Here is a 21778-nt window from a genome sequence, read left to right as displayed (position 1 = left end):
GGTCAACCATCATGGTCTCGCTGGTGATGCTGGTCAACCATACCATGGTCTCGCTGGTGATGCTGGTCAACCATCATGGTCTCGCTGGTGATGCTGGTCAACCTTGCTGGGGATCATGGTCTCGCTGGTCTACCATCATGGTCTTGCTGGTGATGCTGGTCAACCATCATGGTCTCGCTGGTGATGCTGGTCAACCATCATGGTCTCGCTGGTGATGCTGGTCAACCATTATGGTCTCGCTGGTGATGCTGGTCAACCATCATGGTCTCGCTGGTGATGCTGGTCTACCAGCATGGTCTTGCTGGTGATGCTGGTCAACCAGCATGGTCTTGTTGGTGATGCTGGTCTACCAGCATGGTCCTGCTGGTGATGCTGGTCTACCAGCATTTTCTTGTTTTATTTTAGCTCATTACCCAGCTAACAATGACCTGCCGGTCCGCCAGCGTTTTTTGGGCGGCACAAAGTCAGCGGCTTGAAACGGTCGGACCACCGTCGGCACACCATCGGCAAGCCGACCAATCTGAAAATGCCGTCAATCTGACAGCGTTTTTTGGGTGGCACATCACCAGCGGTTTGCCGCTGCTGGGCCACCGTTGGTACACCAGTGGCAAGCCGATAATCGGTCCAGTTTCTACTAAGCGCTTACAGGACATCTTTTTTGATAAGTGTGTATTTATTTTATATTATTTTTACAGTTAAAAAATCTGAAAGTCTGAATAAAAAATATTAAGACTGACTTAATATCTATATCAAAAACTTGGTATAAAAAAACTGCCTATGGGCACGCTTTCAAATAAAATAACGTGGTTGAATGTTTGTAAAAAAAATAAATAAATAATTAAGTTATAAAAGTTACACACTTATTAAGTTATAAAAGTGCCACAATTGTCCCACTATGCTGGGGTGGCATTTTGCTCCTATAGGGTCATAAAACTACAAAATGAGTTTTAAATTCATGATTTAATATTAATGAGATTTTTTTTATGTAATGTTTTAATTCTAGATGTTTATTTATGTAAGTGCTGCATGACTGTGACGTGTTTTAATGCGTGTGCGCGCCGAACCGCTTTCAAACACTGGAGCGGCGCAGAGTTGCCATGGAAACGGAGAAACAACAACTGACAAGCAGCAAAAACAGCAGCCTCTCGCTGTTGTTTTCACTTCTTTCAGGTGAGTTTAGTCGCTAAAATCACACGAATAACACACACAACTGTTCTTGACACTTCTCTAACATGTAATTGACACACTTATGTTGAATATTTACTTTACAGAAACAGTTTAGTGTCTTCGAAAAACTCCGTTATCATCTCCGTTAGCATCCCGTTTTCAGAAGAGGTAGGCTAACTCTAACGATCGATTTGTTTATAATAGTTTAGGCTTTTAATCACATCTTTATGTGTAGATGATGTGTAGAGGTTTATGTGTAGAGGTTTTGATAGTTTTGTAAAGGTTTTGCTGTCTATGGGTGATTAGAAGCTGGCTAATTTATAAACGTAAATGTAGCCTACTGTTAATCGGTGACGTAACTTGCAGGGAGCACAAGTTTTCAAAAGCGTTTTGATCTCTCATGGTAAACAAATATTGATAAACATTGTTCTGTGATTTCAGCAGCGACAAAATAACCCCTCTACAACAGAGGGAAAGCTCAGAAGATTTCAGCATTTCTGAAGGAACCTGCTGACAGGAAGGAAACACAGGTGAAACTCACCAATTAACTCCATATCCATTTTTTCCACAATATTTTTTACCTATACCATGCATCTGTTATTTTCTTCTTTTATTTTCTCAAATTTACAGTTTTTATTTATTTAATTTGTTTTAAGAAGGCTTTGACATCCAAATGTAAGTGACACTGTATGAGCAATATTTAATGAATAAGTAAACAAAAAAACATAAATTCAGTTTATGTGTATTCTTCTTTTCCTGCTGTAGCTTCTTTTCTTTTAATGAACCTGGCATTGAATAATAATATTGTTGGCTCTGTGACAAATTGTTTATGTTCCTAGATCCTTCCCTGTTGATGCCCTGCACCATAGCAGAGTTGGAGCGGATAAAAAAGTTCCTGTCGGACCAAATGACTAGTAAGTAAAGCCTCTTAAACATACACTAATGTTCAAAAGTGTGGGGTCGATAAGATTTTTAATGTTTTTAAAGTATCTTCTGTTCACAAAGGCTGCGTTCATTGGATCAACATACAGTAAAAACAGTAACATTGAAATATTACAATTTAAAATACTTTTTATTATGTGAATATATAGTAAAGTGTAATTTATTCCTGTGATCAAAGCTGAATTTTCAGCATCATTACTCCAGTCTTCAGTGTCACATGATCCTTCAGAAATAATTCTATTATGCTGATTTGATGCTCAAGAAACATTTCTAATTATTATCAATGTTGAAAACAGTTGTGCTGCTTCAGTTTTTTTTTTTCTTTTTTTCTCAGGATTCTTTGTTTAATAGAAGTTAAAAAAGAACAACATTTTTTTGAAACAGAAATATTTCCTCTCACTTTTGGTCAATTTAATGCATCCTTGCTGAATAAAAATGTGAATTTCTTTAAAAAAAATTTATATATATATATATATATATATATATATATATATATATATATATATGACCCCATTAGAGTACACTACAGTTTATAGGTTTGGGACCAACAAATCCTGTGGGGAAAAAAAATAAATAAATAATAGTGACCAGCATACCAGCACAAGCATCCCATGCTGGTGGTCACCAGCAAACCAGCACCAAAACACAACTTATGCTGGTCTTGCTGGAATGGGATGCTGGTGCTGGTATGCTGGTCTATGCTGGTTTTTCCAGCAGGGCTGCTGTTCCCCGGAATGCTGTTCACCTCTTGCACCTCTTGTTCGAGTTGTTAGTTCCGCAGTCGATACGTCAGTGACTGACTCTGATGTGGTCTGGGCAGTGACAGCCCAAGCAATGCGATGCGGTAACGGAAACAGAAAAGATTAGTTCATTTCTCGAGTCCGCGGGTACGAGTCGTTCGTTCATCAAGTCCGATCAAGTCACAGCTCCATATTAGGGCACGGATATGCAGTCTGTACCGGCGGAAACGGAAAAGATTAGTTCATTTCTCGAGTCCTCGGGTCCGAGTCGTTCGTTCAAGTCCCCATAGGCTGAATACAGAAACAGAAATGATTAGTTCATCTCTCGAGTCTTCGGGTCCGAGTCTCGTTCTTTTGTCACGTGACCGCTTCCCGGTCCAGTGTCTCGCAAAATATACAACATTACATTCGGATTATAGACTGTATATTTTACTATATTTAAGAATTATCATAAAATTATCAAAATAAGTCTGCAATAAACATCTGAACAAAAAGAAAGTTCCATCTTGTTTGTGTAGGAATATTTTTATTGTTAAATGTGGTGTTTTTATTATTTAAATTATTTAAAATAAATATTATTATAAACGAGGACTCGAGAGATGAACTAATCATTTCTGTTTCTGTATTCAGCCTATGGGGACTTGAACGAACGACTCGGACCCGAGGACTCGAGAGATGAACTAATCTTTTCTGTTTCCGCCAGTACAGACTGCATATCCGTGCCCTAATATGGAGCTGTGACTTGATGAACGAACGACTCGGACCCGCGGACTCGAGAAATGAACTAATCTTTTCTGTTTCCCGTAGTATGCTTATGAGATGTTGCGCATGCGCGGTCAACACAAAATGAACGAATCGCTCTCTGAGATGACTCGTTGTCCCGAGTCATATTTAAGACTCGTTCAAAATGAACGAATCGTTCATGAACGACACATCACTATTTTACGGTCTATGCTCGCAATGCGGAGCCAGGCGAAAATATAAACGCGCCATTTTATTTCTCCATTTAATAAACAGATAGGTATTTGTTGTAAAAGAAATACAGTTACAATTTCAAGGATTTTCAAGCACTTTATCCAAAATTCAAGCACTTTTCAAACCTTGAAAACACATCATCAAAATTCAAGCACTTTCAAGGATTTCAAGCACCCGTACGAACCCTGCATATACGTAGACATAAATAGAATACTCTGAGTCAGATACAAATCTTTATATGCTATGTTTTTACCTCACTAGAAATCCTTAGAGTCATTAGAACTCCCATTTTGGATGGCTTCTAGAGGGCATGCTGTAGGTGCGCACAGGATATGATTGGCTACTACCAATATAACATATCATATACGATCCTGAAATCCATAAAGAAAATAAATAAAACTTTACTTTATCAGGATAGTTTACTTTATTTATTAAGTTTACTTTATCAGGATAGATGTTTGCACTGCCCTAATCTGATTGTTTTACTATCCCAAAACAGGAAACCTGCTGAAGGAGACACAGAGGACTGAAACGACATTCCACACATTCAGAAACTCACAATTCATATTTTTATATTTGGTTTTGCTTTTTTTGTTTTAAAAATTCATATTCACATTTGTATTTCTAATGAAATTAAATAAAATAATTGTTTATAAATAAAGAATTGTAAATAAATTTGAATTGTTTGTTTTAATGTTGGGAAACATGGCTATAGGCCCTACATAAGAACATGCTATCATTTTCTGTTGTTGTTTTGTTAGAAATGATTGTTGATGGGTTTCAAATGTTATTCCAAGGATCGCACATGGGAATGTACATGTTTCACATGTGATCTCATGGTTTCACATGGGAATATACATTTCACATGTGATTACATGGGTTTCACATGGGAATTTAAGGGTTTAACACGTGATCACATGGTTTTCACATGGGAATATGCGTTTCACATGTGATTACATGGGTTTCACATGGGAATATAAGGGTTTAACATGTGATCACATGGGAATATACATTTCACATGTGATTACTTGGGGTTCACATGAGACTTTATGGGTTTCACATTCCATCACATGGGTTTCACATGGGAATATACATTTCACGTGTGATTACATGGTTTTCACATGGGAATGTATGCGTTTCACATGGCTATTTTATACATGTTTCACATGTGATTTCATGGGTTTCACATGGGAATATACACATGTTTACATGGGTTTCACATGGGAAAACATGGGTTTCACATGTGTTTCACATGGGAAAACATGTGTTTCACATGTGTAAATGTTCCAAAAGCACACATTTCCCATGTGAAAAACATGTGATCACATGTGAACACATGTGCTTTTCACATGTGAACACGTGCTTTTCACATGTGATCACATGTTAAATTTCACATGTGCATTTTGTCACATGTGATCACATGTGCTTTTCACATGTTTTCACATGTTAAATTTCACATGTGCAAAAATCACATGTGCATGTGGTCACATGTGACCACATGTGTTTTTGCACATGTGAAGTTCATGTGTTTTTTCTGTAAGGGTACTTCAAATGTCTCAGGGTAACCCTACTGCTGCAGAGTATGCCATTGAATTCAGAACGCTCGCGGCTCAGAGTGGGTGGAGCGATGTTTCATTGAGGGCTGTGTTTCAACAAAGTCTCAATCTTGATCTGCAAACTGAACTGGCCTGCAAGGGTGAGAATTCTTCATTTTCTGAGTATGTGACACTTGCAATCAGAATTGATAACTTAATGAGGAATGATCCCAAGAGGAGATCGGCTCGATGGTCACAGTCAAGCGCTCCTACCACACATCAGCTTCACCATGTTCCTCAGCTCACTTCAATACCTGAACCAAGGCCAAGTCAGGAACCTATGAAGCTGGGGTTCTCCAGACTCTCTGAGGAGGAGAGAATTCGATGGCGGCAGCTCATCCTCTGCTATTACTGCGGTGAAGCAGGCCACCACAGCATGGAATGTCTTCACAAGGTCCGGAAAACCAACAAGAATACTACCCGGGTAAATATTGAACAATTTGCTCTCCTCCCTATCAAGTCACTTACCTTTCTGTTCGGCTGACTACTGAAAATATTTCTTTTGATTCAACAGCACTTATCGACTCTGGAGCAGCCCTGAACTTTAATTAAAAAGACCTCATTGCTAAATTCAACATTCTGACTCAACCATGCACACCACCTATCAAGAGGTGGAATCACCCAACAAACACAACCCCTTACACTTCATATCGGATTGTTCCATCAAGAGGCCATATCTTTCTGTGTCCTTGACTCACCCAGACATGAAATCATCCTTGGCTTTCCCTGGTTATCTATCCATGGTCCAGTTATCTCCTGGCATTATGGTGAGCTGAGTCATTGGTCTGAATTTTGCCTAGCCCATTGCATGCACTCCACCGTAACCCAACCATGTCTCACTACAAGCACTGAAAGCCCAGACACCAAGCAAACCACGAAGATTCCAGACTGGTATAATGACCTGACCGAAGTGTTTAGTAAAGCTAAAGCCACACAACTTCCACCTCATCAACCATGGGACTGCGCCATTGACCTGTTGCCCAATGCCATGCCCCCTAAAAGCAAAGCAAAGTGTATCCTCTATGAAGTAGTGAAACTCAGGCTATGGAGGAGTATATAGAAAAGGCCATGGACTTTTGGTATATCCACCCCTCATCATCTCCAGCTGCTGCAGGGTTTTTCTTTGTAGAAAAGAAGGATGGAGGCTTACACCCATGTATTGACTACAGAGGACTGAATAATATCACAGTCATGTTCCGTTACCCCCTTCCATTGGTTCCTGCAGCCCTAGAACAGCTACGTGAAGCCAAAATCTATACAAAACTTCATCTCAGAAGTGCTTACAACTTGATCAGAATTCGTAAAGGGGATGAATGGAAGATGGCCTTCCTCACCACTAGGGGGCACTATGATTATCTGGTCATGCCCTATAGACTGGCTAATGCACCTGCAGTCTTTCAGTCCTTCATCAATGAGATTTTTCATGATCTCTTGAACGAGTATGTAGTGGCCTACATAGATGACATTCTAATATATTCCAAGTCTGAAGCTGACCATATTAGTCATATCATGACAGTGCTCACCCGTCTTTTGGAGAACCAGCTGTATGTCAAGGCTGAAAAGTGCGAGTTCCATGTGAAACAAACAACCTTCTTGGGATATAAAATCAGCCATCATGGTGTTAAGATTCAAGCAGTCACTGAATGGCCCCAACCTACTATGATAAAGGAATTACCAAGGTTTCTAGGCTTTGCAAACTTCATTAGAAACTACAGTCAGATTGACATCACTTTTAAAAGGCAAACCTGTTAAACTCAAATGGTCTGAAGAAGCCACAAAAGCTAAACTCAAGGACAGTTTTACCACGGCTCCCATCCTTAAGCATCCTGATCCAAATCTCCCCTTTGTGGTTGAAGTAGATGCCTCAGATTGTGGGATTGGCACCGTGCTCTCACAACATCACGGTCAGCCAGGTAAACTCTACCCCTGTGCATTTTTCTCAAGAAAACTGACTTCAGCCGAGCGCAATTATGATGTGGGAAAAAAAGAACTTCTATTGATGAAGGCAGCCATTGAAGAGTGGAGACATTGGCTTGAGGGGGCTATTCATCCTTTTCAAATCATCACAGATCATAAAAACCTGGAGTACATTGAGAGTGCTAAATGTCTGAATCCACGTCAAGCTCGTTGGTCCCTTTTTTTCACTCGCTTCCAGTTTACAGTCACCTACAGACCAGGCAGCAAGAACAGTAAGGTTGACAGTCCCCCAAACAATCATTATGTACCACAAGCTCTTCGTCTACGAGTCATGCAGTAGGTCCACACATCTCTAAACTTAGGTCACCCTGGAATTTCCCGTACCCTCCGCCTGTTACAAAACTCCTTCTGGATCTGAATCTTGCCAAGACCCCCAAGACATCCTGGACCCGTCTCTCATTGAGGACTTTCATCGAGCCAGACCCGATGGACCAGCATCACGACCATGGGACGTCCACGTAGAGCGCCAAGAGGCGCTCCTAGAGGGAGGGGTTCTGTAATGCCACAACAGCAGAGGGAGTCCTCGCCTGAATCCTGACTGTGTGCCACTCCCTCTGCTCACTCTACAGTCACTTCCTGTTTGGCAGCCATTTTAAGCGTGGCATGACCAAACAGGCCTTGCGAAGTATTGCCAGTTCTACTGTCTTACCAATCATTTAGTACTGTCTGTTTACCTTGTGTATGATCATTTGCCTGCTTTCTCTGATTACTGATTATTGGATTTCCATTTTTGACTTGGCACCTGTTTGGATTGCTTTTGTGTTTAACTATCTTGCCTTCCTCTTCGACACCTGCCTTTGGATTACCCCTTTACCTTTTTGCCTTTTGGACTTTTTTGTGGTTTTGACCCTTTGCCTGGCTTCACGCTCCTTTTGGACTGTTCCTAATAAACTTCAGCACATGGATTCCAACACAGCTTCCGCCTCCTCATTACAATATGCTAATATAGTGTATATATTTAGCGAAATAGTTCATTTCTCTGATGAACTAACAAGGTGTGGACACTGAATGGCTTTTCTGAGGTAAATGCTATGTGTTTACAAGCTATTTTATTGATGTCTTTCCATAGTTGAAACACTGATTGAGTGATTATATGATATATGATATTTTTCAGTTTAACTGTATCTTTCAACATACTTTCAGATGTTCATTCATGTTTATTCTGTAACCAGTATGAGGAAGAGATGATCGCGTTCACTCATGAGGCGCCTGTACAGAGATATGTCACGCCACATTAAAGAGCATCAAAACGGCATTTTCTGTTTGAATTTCGTGATAAAATGGAGCGAATTTGAGAGATAACACTTTGTTTCTAATCAAAAGTAAAAGAGGTTATTTTAAACTGAAGTGTTCCCAAACAGGAGACCTTACCCACATGGAAAAAACCTATATAAACATATATGTTTCAATATAGGTTTTGATATAGGTTTTATATATATGTGACATATATAAAATTGGCCGTTTTCCTATATTATATGTACATATATGTACATATATGTACACATATATATATATATATATACACATATATGTACATATATGTACACATAATATAGGAAAACGGCCAATTTTATATATGTCACATATATTAAAAACCTATATCAAACCTATATTGAAACATATATGTTTATATAGGTTTTTTCCATGTGGGACCAATTTCACGTGTTCGTGTAGCGGTGTGTTTTCTGCGTTGTGTCGTAATCAAAGACAGACTGCGAAAAATCTTGCCATCAGGTCCTCACTTTATTCTGTATAACACAAATGGCAATATATGAGGACTTGTGCAGCATACAAACAGCATGCGGCAGCAACGCACAATGCTGAGAAAGAGAGATATTAAAAGTAACTTAAGTAAAGAAAAATAATCAACGAAACATCTGAATGTACATCACAGAGGGGTTTTGGATTACAATCATACAAATATATCATGTGAATTCAGCTGTTACATGAAACATGGCCTTAATTGAATCACCGCAAAAACTTTGTGCGACCTACCGCTGTGATGTCTCATGCAGACTGGGAAGCAGCAAAGTGCGTCAACACCCCAAGTCAGCATGGCGGCAGGAAACCCCAAATATGGTCATGGCAAGTGGAATCACAAAATAATTGTCTAAATACATAACTGCTACATTCGCACATACATAAGTTCTTGCATAATTTTTTTCGTTAATTCTTAGTTTTTGCCTTGATAATAGAAAATATGAGCTAGGCATCATGTATGACAGTCAAAAATGAGATATGAGCTACAAAATGACCAGATCCTGCCATTAGCTATATAGAAGACATATCTTGTATGTATAGGGCATATATATGGATATGAAGAAGCAATACAGGAGACCTATATTTCCTGTATATGCACATATATGCACCTCAATTTTGCCTATATGTGGCATATATACACATATATGCAGTATATATACGCATATATGCAGCATATATATAGCATATATGCAGTATATATGCTCATATATGCAGCATATATATAGCATATATGCAGTATATATGCGCATATATGCAGCATATATATTATCATATATGTGCATATATGCAGCATATATGTACATATACACTGCATATAGGTTTCATATATGCGCATATATCCACATATAGGTTCTTTCCATGTGGGTAATGTTGCAATGTAACAGATTCGGTACACATGTACACCATACAGGAAGTCCTGTACCGAAACGGTTCGGTACAAATACATGTACAGTCACACTCCTAATATATATACACTATATTGCCAAATGTTTTGGGACGCTTGCCTTTACACATGGATTTTAATGACATCGTATAACACACAGCCAACCATTGGTTTACATATTTTTAATTACATTTTTAACCCAACGGTTGTTTGTCCATTTTTACCCAAATCAACAACCCAGCATTTTTTAGAGTGAAGAAGGCGGGTAAACATACGAAAATACATAGCCTAAATAATTCTCTAAATTTGCTAATTTTAGACTATGGCCATTGTTTTTAAAGTAGGCCTACCTGAGTCACACAGCTTGTAATACCGAAAAAGAATGTTTATTTCTTATGTACATTAAATCATGCATAAGAACGTTTTGATTATTGATGTGTACCAACACAAACCGAAATTTACATGTCATCATTGGTCATTTCTAACGAAACACGTTGGAGACCTGGACTGGAGTTATTGCTTTACAACTTGCATATGAATTTACTGCTTTGTAAAGAGGACTAAATAAGAAATTGAAAATGTTACAAAAATACATAGCCTACTTTCTTCATTCTTCGTTTGTATATGTCACAATGAGTGACATATACGAACGAGAGATCACTTCCGCCGCTTGTGTAAACTACGCCAGAGCACGTACACACCTCACGCACTGGATGCCGTGCACGCGCTCAAGGCAGTTGGACATAGTGGTGTATTAGAGGTACAAACCCGATTCAAAAAAAGTTGGGACACTGTACAAATTGTGAATAAAAAAGGAATGCAATAATTTACAAATCTCATAAACTTATATTTTATTCACAATAGAATATAGATAACATATCAAATGTTGAAAGTGAGACATTATTATTAACCTTTATTTAACCAGGTGAGTCAATTGAGAACCAGTTCTCATTTACAATGACGACCTGGCCAAGAGGCAGCATAAAAAGCTAGTACAATACAAAAACATAAAAGATACAGGTAACACAGCTATAAACAGTGACATATAAAAACAAACAATAAACTAAAAACAAGTACAATGATCCTGAATTATTGACTGAACTGAATTTTTAAAGGAAGAAAGCGATATGAATGAGCAAAGCTTTAGAGTCTGCAGCAGATGATTCCAATCATATGCAGCAGAAAACTGAAAAGAACAACGACCAAAGGAGGTGCAGACTTTGGGTATACAGAGAGTAAGGAAACTGCTAGAGCACAGATTACGACTTGTATTATGAGCAGTTAAAAGGGACTGTAAATATAATGGAGTTTTACCAATAAGAGTTTTATAAATAAACAGAAGCCAATGAATTTGTCTACGCGAATGGAGAGAAGACCAATTCAGTAAAGAATACAGGTGGCAATGGTGAGTATTAAATGAGGCTCCAGTCACAAAGCAAATTGCAGCATGATAAATAACATCCAATTTATGAAGGAAAGTTTTTGAAGCTGACCTGTAAACTATATCACCGTAATCCAAAATCGGAAGTACTGTCGTTTTAACCAAGAGCTGTTTAGAAGAATGTGTAAAAGAAGATTTATTACGATAAAGAAAACCAATGCAAGACTTAACCTTGCTGAGCAGTACATTTATGTGTGTTTCGAATGATAACTTGCTGTCAAGCCAGATACCAAGATATTTGTAGCAATCAACATAATCGATTTCAGAACCATCCAATGAAAGAATTTTAGGCAGATGTTCAACGTATGGTAAATTTCTATTAAAATCCATACATTTCGTTTTATTTGTATTTAAAACTAGGTGAAGACAAGAGAAAGCATGTTGGATGCGAGTAAAACTGGCCTGCAGTAAAGACAGTGCGATAGTCAGGGAAGAATTAAATGAATAAATAATAGTGTCATCAGCATATAAGTGTATGTAAGAATCACCTGCAGCAAAAACAATATCGTTAACATAAATATTAAAAAGTATAGGCCCCAGTATGCAGTAGACATTTTGAAATGTCATGCCAAATATTGGCTCATTTTGGATTTCATGAGAGCTACACATTCCAAAAAGATTGGGACAAGTAGCAATAAGAGGCCGGAATAGTTAAATGTACATATAAGGAACAGCTGGAGGACCAATTTGCAACTTATTAGGTCAATTGGCAACATGATTGGGTATAAAAAGAGCCTCTCAGAGTGGCAGTGTCTCTCAAAAGTCAAGATGGGCAGAGGATCACCAATTCTCCTAATGCTGTGGCGAAAAATAGTGGAGTTATAACAGAAAGGAGTTTCTCAGAGAAAAATTGCAAAGAGTTTGAAGTTATTATCATCTACAGTGCATAATATCATCCAAAGATTCAGAGAATCTGGAACAATCTCTGTGCGTAAGGGTCAAGGCCAGAAAACCATACTGGATGCCCGTGATCTTTGGGCCCTTAGATGGCACTGCATCACATACAGGAATGCTACTGTAATGGAAATCACAACATGGGCTCAGGAATACTTCCAGAAAACATTGTCGATGAACACAATCCACCGTGCCATTCGCCGTTGCCGGCTAAAACTCTATAGGTAAAAAAAGAAGCCATATCTAAACATGATCCAGAAGCGCAGGCATTTTCTCTGGGCCAAGGCTCATTTAAAATGGACTGTGGCAAAGTGGAAAACTGTTCTGTGGTCAGGCGAATCAAAATTTGAAGTTCTTTTTGGAAAACTGGGTCGCCATGTCATCCGGACTAAAGAGGACAAGGACAACCCAAGTTGTTATCAGCGCTCAGTTCAGAAGCCTGCATTTCTGATGGTATGGTGTTGCATGAGTGCGTGTGGCATGGGCAGCTTACACATCTGGAAAGGCACCATCAATGCTGAAAGGTATATCCAAGTTCTAGAACAACATATGCTCCCATCCAGACGACGTCTCTTTCAGGGAAGACCTTGCATTTTCCTACATGACAATGCCAGACCACATACTGCATCAATTACAACATCATGACTGTGTAGAAGAAGGATCCGGGTACTGAAATGGCCAGCCTGCAGTCCAGATCTTTCAACCATAGAAAACATTTGGCGCATCATAAAGAGGAAGATGTGACAAAGAAGACTTAAGACAGTTGCGCAACTAGAAGCCTGTATTAGACAAGAATGGGACAACATTCCTATCCTAAACTTGAGCAACTTGTCTCCTCAGTCCCCAGATGTTTGCAGACTGTTATAAAAAGAAGAGGGGATGCCACACAGTGGTAAACATGGCCTTGTCCCAACTTTTTTGAGATGTGTTGATGCCATGAAATTTAAAATCAACTTATTTTTCCCTTAAAATTATACATTTTCCCAGTTTAAACATTTTATATGTCATCTATGTTGTATTCTGAATAAAATATTGAAATTTGAAACTTCCACATCATTGCATTCTGTTTTTATCCACAATTTGTACAGTGTCCCAGCTTTTTTGGAATCGGGTTTGTAAAAAATTATATTAATACTGTTCGGTTTCTCGTACAAACCGATCGTTTCGTGTCGTAGGACATCAATGTGTCATCATGAGCCGCAGGGTTTAATTTGGATTTGTCTGTGCATGTTTTTTTTCTCTCTCATAGATTTTGTTACCATTGACATGCATTATACGACTAACAGACTGCAACGGATGGAGTTAAAAATCATAATTTGTGTTCTACTGAAGAAACAAAGTCACCTACATCTTGGATACCCTGGGGGTAAGCAGATAAACATCAAATTTTCATTTTCGGGTGAACTATCCCTTTAAGTAAATGTAAATGTGTAAAAGCTAATATTTAATTGCAATCACAGGAGCAAGTCTGTGACCCATAGACATCACCAGACTCTTGGTTTCACACATTGAAAAGCTTGTCCAGGCTTTTAATACAGACATTTTCAACGATTGCTTGTTTTGGGGAGTTTCTGCCTTTAGTCTCCTCTTCAGCTGGTGAAATGTTTGTTCAATCGGATTTAATCTAAGACCCCAAAATTTCATGATAATCTCCTTGATTGAGTTGGCAGTACTAGTGTTTTGGGTCATTGTTCTGTTGCCATATGAAGCACTTCCCAGTGAGTCTGGTGGCATTTTCTTGAACACTGGTAGGCAAGATTCTTTTGTACACTTCTGAATTTATTCTTTTGTTCATCAATAAAGATGAGCGAGCCTGTTCCAGAGGCAGACATGCATACCCATGACATGACATGACATCCACCATGCTTTCCAGATGAGGTTGTATGCCTTGGATCATTTGCAGTTTCTTTTTTTCTCCACACTTTTGCTTTCTCACTTTGATAAAGGTTAATCTTTGTCTCATCTGTCCATAAAACTCTGTTCTAAAACTCATCTCTGTGTGTTTTTGCAAATTCAAATTGGCTTTTCTATTTTTGGTACTGATCAGATGTGTGATCTTGCTGTGTAGACTCTGTAATTTTGTTGGTGAAGTCTTCTGCAAACAGCAGATTGTGAGACCATCACCCCAGCTTTCTGGAGATTGTTGGTGATTTTACTGTCAGTTATTTTAGAGTTTTTTTTTTTTTTTTTTTTTTTTTTAATAGCCCTTGTCATTTGTCTATCATCAACTGCTGTTGATTTTCTCAGCTGACCTGGTTGTTGTCGGTTGCTGAAGCTTGCCAGTGGTATCCATCTTTTTCAGGATATTCCAAATTGGACATTCCAAGTCAATCTCCAGATTTAAATCATATTTAACATGCATTTCACCAGCTGAAGAGGAGACTAAAGCCGAGTTCAGACTGCACGATTTTAGCCCCGATATTGGCTCGCCGACAGGTTTTGAGAAATCGCCGACAAATGCCTGAAATCACAGGCAAATCGGTGCTCGTTCACACGAGTGACAATCATGCAGTGTGAATGAGCAAAGATGCAATCTGAGAGAATCGCTGACGAGGTGCCGATGCCCGTGAGATATTTGGCATGCTAAATATCTGGACCTGTCGGCGATTCAAAATCCTGCTGTGTGAAAAGTGTTCTGACTGAAAACTACATCGGCAATGACTGACAGCCAATGAGAGAGCAAGATACAGAGCAGCGGGGAGTTCGGGGAAACAAAAACAAAGCACAAACATTTGCTTGACCATCCGCAACAGCAGCACATTGAAAAGTTATGTATTTAGCTCCAACTGTCGTTGCAGAACACACAATCCTTGTTCTTCGCGTCTCCCCAAACATGTCCACATTCTTCTTTTCTTTTTGTTGTTTTCGCTGCAAATCAGCGCACAGGCAATTAGTTCAAGCTTCTTGCGGGCTACTATTTTAAATAATAATCCCACCGTGTGTCTCAATCAGCTCCCTAGTTCAGTAGTCAGGGTATCAGCCACATTCACTTTCATTATATACTGATTCACGACCTAGGGCGCTAGGGAGCTGATTGAGACGCAGGGCCAGTCTCATGTGAGAACTCCGGTCTTGAACGCGTGATATCGCATTGTTTCCTTGTCATGTCTTGCGTGTGTTTGATTGTGAAACATAGTTGGCGTGCCAGACAGAGTTGTCGGCGATTCATCTTATTGTAAAGTTGTGCAGTGTGAAACCTTCTGTCGCCGATCCATCATGCAGTGTGAACACTGCAGCAACTGCATGCTGGCCAAGATAGTCATGCAGTGTGAAAAGAACAGTGAACCGACTACTTTGAAAATCGTGCAGTCTGAACTCTGCATTATCTTCATCAGTACTAGTGACAGATAGCATTTCTTTTTATTCCTGTTTTCTAAGCATTCATCATTAAAGGTCCCGTTCTTCGTGATCCCATGTTTCAAACTTTAGTTAATGTGTAATGTTGTTGTTAGAGTATAAATAAAATCTGTAAAATGTTAAAGCTCAAAGTTCAATGCCAAACGAGATATTTTATTTAACAGAAGTCGCCTACATCGAACGGCCAGTTTGGACTACATCCCTCTACTTCCTTCTTTAATGACGTCACTAAAACAGTTTTTTGACTAACCTCCGCCCACAGGAATACACAAGAGTTGCGATGGTAGAGTGTGTTTGTCGCCATGTCGTCGAAACGCTGTTATTTTCATCCCGCAGTCCAATCACCGTGTCTGATTCCGGCCCAAATTGATAGGGTAAAATTAAAGACATGTTTACAATAACACTGAGCGCGTGCATCTCCACGTTATGGTAAGAGGCGTGACTTTTCCGGGCACGGTGCGCTTAGAGCTGTCGAATCACAACACAGGAACCGTTGGCACAATCAGAACTCGTTACGTATTTCTGAAGGAGGGACTTCATAGAACAAGGAAGTCATCAGCCCGTTTTTATGACAGTGGAAACAGCGGTATACAGATAAGTAAATTATGTGAAAAATACTGTGTTTTTTTACACGCGAAACATGAACACATGTTATATTGCACACTATAAACACAATCAAAGCTTCAAAAAACCACGAAAAATGGGACCTTTAAAGTCTGTCCTTGAATGTTTCCTCATCTTTGTGACTTTCCTAACCACGCATTGTAACAATTATACTATATTATTGTCACACAATGGGTGTGTGTGCCGGCAGACAGAAAAATACTATTGCAGCATTGAATATAAATCCAATACCAAGTTTAATAAATTCCCCAAAAACAAGACAGGCAGAGTGACACACCTTAACATAATTGTAACACCAAACAGAGAATGGAGACAAGGCACAACTTAACTAGTTAATACAAACGAGACTAATTAATCTAACACAGCTGAAAGCAAATTAACTAATGACAGTTACTATAGAATGTCATGTAAATTATTTTACACTAAACTTGTGGCCTTGAGAACATATGAACTTCATCATGATCATGATCATGATCATGACAACACATCGATTGGCCACAACACAACGATGTACATAGTTTGTCATATCCATTTTGTATCAATGAAGTTCCATATCGATCAAGTTCCCGAACAAATCTCGTTGAACCAGTCACCATATATTATAATGCTCACAATGCTTCCACAAGGCAGGAATTCACTTTAAAAAGCTAGCATCTATTCTATGTAGCTGCTGTATTTTCCCTGGCAGAGAAGCTCAGAAAAACATGATCCTTTGAAAAATGTTGTGCTGTTTAAAATCCTTACCTGTTGCTGCATTTTACTTCAGCCTGCTTCGTTATTTGATTCATTATGCCATAGCTAGAAAAACAAGAAGAAACAGCTAGCGCACTTTGCTAACACACATGCATGTGCATGTGCATAGAGTTCAAGTTTACTTTTATCCAGCAATGTTACTCCACCAAACTAATGACGTTATCAAATATTGACAGTTAAAAAAGAAATCTATCAAATTTACATGACCTAACAGTTATGTTTGTAATGATATGGCTTACTATTGCCGCTCTCTGCATCTCTCTCCTGGCACACTCCTAAACACAAGTGAATTTACATGAGGACCTTGGTAAATGAACCTAACATTGCAAAATATGAGAAAAGTTACCTTGTTGAAGACAAATCCTAAAGAAATTGTGGAATCTCCTCAGTTTCTGCTGGTGAAAAAAGTCCTGCTCAAAATTTCTTTATTGTGATTCACAGCAAAAAAATAAATTTACTGTACCATTATAATTTAACCATGATGCTTTGCAGATTTACAGCAACATGCTGTATACAGGTTCTACAGTAAGGATTTGTTCATTTTACAGTAATAATGCTGTGAAAACTACAGAGATTAGTGACAGTATATATAATGACAGTCTCTTTGATAGTTATAATAGCATGTGTTATTTGCTATCTAACATTTAACCAAGATCTGAATGTGATGTTTATGTAAATGAACTGTATGTAATTACCATTATGCTGAGTTAGGCGAGGCTGAGAACTGTGAGAGTGAAGAAATGCTGGTGACATGATTGTTAATGAGAGACACCTGTGCACCACACTGGCCTTGCTCCGCTTCCACGGCTCTTTTAAAAAATTTTTAAGTCCTACTAACTTTAAAAAAAAGATTACATTAACATTACATTACAGAACATTACTTAAATGTTTTGAGGTAATAAGTTTCCCTTTACAATGAAATAATCTGTTTTTGAACATGACACATCATGGATGTGTATTTAGGGAAGAATGTGCTCAAGCTGTAAAAAGGGCATATATATATATATATATATATATATATATATATATATATATATATATATATACATTCTGTAAAACATATTTTAATTTCTTACATATGTATTTATTTATTTATTTATTTCAATACCCCTACACTCATGCAGGTGTTTAATACTCAACAGATATCTAGAAAATAACCAATTCACAAAGAGACAATTGCCTTTAACATTCACTATTTCAACACACAGTGCAGGCCATCCCAAGAACAGGCATTACAAGTTACTACAAATTGGAGGAACATTGTTTTGGTCATTGCGAGTTGTGGCTTCAGCTCCGCTGTTCTGCCCAGATGAATGTCATGGCTTGAGGCGCACAGCTGTGACCGCTGTGCTCAATGTTACAGATGATTGCTTTACCAGTGCGAATGTAACAACATCAAAACTCTCCCAATAACAAAAGATGGACATCTGAATAATATGGCTTATGAGCAGGTAAATGGCTTATGTACCATTGTTGTTTTGACTTGTTGAAATAAATTTTTTACCATCAGAAGTATATTGATGGTAAAAAAAAAAAAAAAAAAAAAAAAAAAAAAAAATTATTTTGCAGGACATGGAGGTCCCCGAGTGAATTGCATTTTAACCAGCTTGTAGTACTGCTCTGTTTTCCTTTACATGTTTTTGGCTTCAAAAATGCTAATCTTCAAAAATGCTAATTTAAAGGTTAAAAGACTGAACAGAAAAAAAGTTAGTTTGGGGTACAACTGCGGATTTTTACTGTAATTTATTTTTCATTTTCTATTTATTATCTATTTAATTTATTTATTTTTACTTTACATGTATTATTATTATTATGATTAATATTATGATTAATATTATTGTTACTTAATATTAACATCAAGTGTATAGCGTCTGTTCACATTAGTCAAACTTACATCAGCTGATGCTCAGCTGATCCATATCTGCTTATAGGAATACAACTATCACAGCATTCCTATTTTAATTGCCTTTTCAGTTATCATTCAGCTGCTTTCATTGTGATGCTCAGGAGCTAATTAGATGGCAAATTTGGTGGGCAAAATCACATAATTTCAATGGGAATTATGTGTGAAGGATTTGTTTCCCACACAAATTTTACATCAGATTCAAGTTCGTGAACTTGGACATGCGAATTTGCCACATAGACCAATATAGGCTGTTTGATTTGAAATTACAAAGTAAGCATTGCTTCTCACATCATTACATTATTGACATGGACCCTTTGCCTGCAAATCCTGCTTAAGTTATACTAATGTGACTGCCTCAATGACAGCATTTAGACAAGATCTCCCCTCTCCACATGAAGGAGAAGGATTTCAAGAAGGGAATCAAGCATCCTTGTCACATATGGCTATATTTCTCTCCATTCATCTCTGAATGTCTTCACGAGTTTTCCTTTTTATGCTCGTTGCTTAACATCTAGATAAACACTTTTCAAGACAATAAATACACGATTGAGACAATGTATACAAGTATTGCCTCAGAATTTGCCTCTGAATAGCGCTGGCTCCGTGGGCGTGGCCGCATTAGTGGATAATGAGTTGAATCACGGACTTCTGACATGGCTCTCTTATCATACAGAGTACATAAACACAGAATTTTTGTTTTCGATTTGACTTAAACGATTTAAAACCTGACATTTCAATGTTTTTTTAGACATAAGTCTCATTTTTTTGTGATTAGTATTCACAAAGTTACAGTTCATTTTCTGAGAACTATCAGATTGGACTTCGTTCAGAGGGAGACGAGAGATCACGCATCATGTTAGTTTTCTTTATTTTGCAAAAAGCACAACATTTTGTTTTTACACTGAGTGTACACAAATAAAAGACGATATTCCACGATTAATTTTTTTTTTAAACTCTCATTCATCCATCTGTCCTTGTGTTTAGTCCCATAATCAGTTGAACTATAAATTCAGTCTTTCTGGGGCTTTGTAAACCCTGCCTGATCTAGAAACGCCTCCAATGGGACAAAGGTGTTTTCTATTTCTCTGCAGCACCCTCTATCAGTCTCTATAATGCATGATCTTGGGGTTTGCGCAGGTTTGCACACAGTTCCATAGATCTTCTCTGTGGCAAGCCACAGTTGATCTGGTATTCTTCGGGCTTTGAACTCAATCCAGATGCTAGATGAAAGCGCTTGAACAGTCTGATCCATCTTGGAGCTTAGAGAAGTCAAACGGCTCTGGAGGGGATATCTGCACTGCTGCAACAGCCATCTTTCGGTCTGTTTGCTGTACTGGTTCTCTGTAACCTATTCTTAAGGTTCACTTCTGACACCATGTATAATATTCTCTATATCAGCTTTTAATAAGCACGCAGAACACATTCATCTATAACTCACATGGCGAACGCCACTTTATTCTGCCTCCCCTACGTCATCTCTTCCCCCGCACTCTCGTGCCTCATGGGTAATGAAGTCCTTACCATGACATATAGCTCTTAATTGTATGTGCAACATTGACTGAGTATTTTGAGTCTCTTTCACACTGGTAAGAAAAAAACCGTGGTGGTATCGCCGGCGTGACCGCTGACCCGAGGGAGTTAACGTAAAGCGACACCGACCAAGGCAGCACGGGTGTCTAAAGGTGGGTGCACACTGTGCGATTTTGGCCACAATTCGGTTGACTGAGACAAATTTTGCAAATCCTAAAAGATTCCTATAATCCTAGGCTAAAATCTGTAGTCTTTGATCGCTAGTTTGACATGTTCACAAACAGCCGATTAATGACCGGTGCGATCAAATTTTACCTCCAACGAAATTCTGCCAGTGTCAGAAGATTTAGCACACAGTCCTGCAGTGTGACTTCTCCTAGACGAATGTCAAATTTTTCAAGACAAGCCATGATCAAAATTAATGCTAGAGATGTTTTTGTTAGCCTCCATTTCAGTCCCGCGTGTAATGCAGCTCACTGTCACTGAACGTGTGGGTTGATGATGTAATACTCTGGACAAGTTTTCACGCGCACGTCCGTTTTTAACGCGTCTTGATAACCTCCGTCTTGGGACGGAGACACAGGTAGAATATAAACAGAGTTTATTGAACAACCAGAAACAGCGGGCAAAGTGCAGGTGAGTAATGGCAGGTATAATTTGTGGCAGGAGTGATTGTAGAACTGATACTTGTCTTGTTTTTCCCAGGGATCGTGGATGGCAGGCAGATGAGGAGCAGACCAGACACAGAGACACTAACGGGAGACGAGGAGAACACTAGGAGACAAGGAGAACGCTGGAGACAGGTAAGTATTCGTCAGAGGAGTCCTTGAGGTGAGCATAACAGGTAGGTATGCATTAACGAGACCGGACAGTGACTGAGTGTGCTGCTGTGTCTTAAGTAGTGCCAGTGATGATGGTGCTGATGAGTGTCAGGTGTGGATGGTTAGTATTCTGGTGAGGGAGTGCGTCGTGATTGGGTGACTGTGGAGCCTGGCGTGTCTGTGACATTACCCCCCCCTCCCCTCCACGGGCCACTCCTGAGGGCCGCGGACCATGACAATGTGGTGGTTGGCCTCTGCCATGCAGAGCTGGTCTGTTGGGATGACTGGCATGGAACTCTTCAAGTAGACTTGGATCGAGTATATCATTCCTAGGGACCCATGACCGTTCTTCAGGACCGTTACCCTCCCAGGCCACCAGGTACTCCAGGTGACCACCACGGTGCTGGGAGTC

The 21778-nt window shown here is 38.9% G+C and overlaps 1 long non-coding RNA gene across 1 annotated transcript; it reads left to right on the top strand.

The window, feature by feature from the left end:
• The first annotated feature begins 710 nt into the window (after positions 1-710).
• Positions 711-4499, top strand: LOC125272326. Its single transcript, XR_007185820.1, has 5 exons — positions 711-1170; positions 1272-1335; positions 1609-1697; positions 2007-2081; positions 4324-4499. It is a non-coding gene; the product is annotated as an uncharacterized LOC125272326 (long non-coding RNA).
• Positions 4500-21778: the final 17279 nt, after the last annotated feature.

Source organism: Megalobrama amblycephala, linkage group LG7 (assembly GCF_018812025.1).
Source record: "Megalobrama amblycephala isolate DHTTF-2021 linkage group LG7, ASM1881202v1, whole genome shotgun sequence".
Classification (NCBI taxonomy): Eukaryota; Metazoa; Chordata; class Actinopteri; order Cypriniformes; family Xenocyprididae; genus Megalobrama; species Megalobrama amblycephala.
The sequence above is the reverse complement of the archived record's forward strand: the minus strand, read 5'-3'. Positions and strand labels throughout refer to the sequence as shown.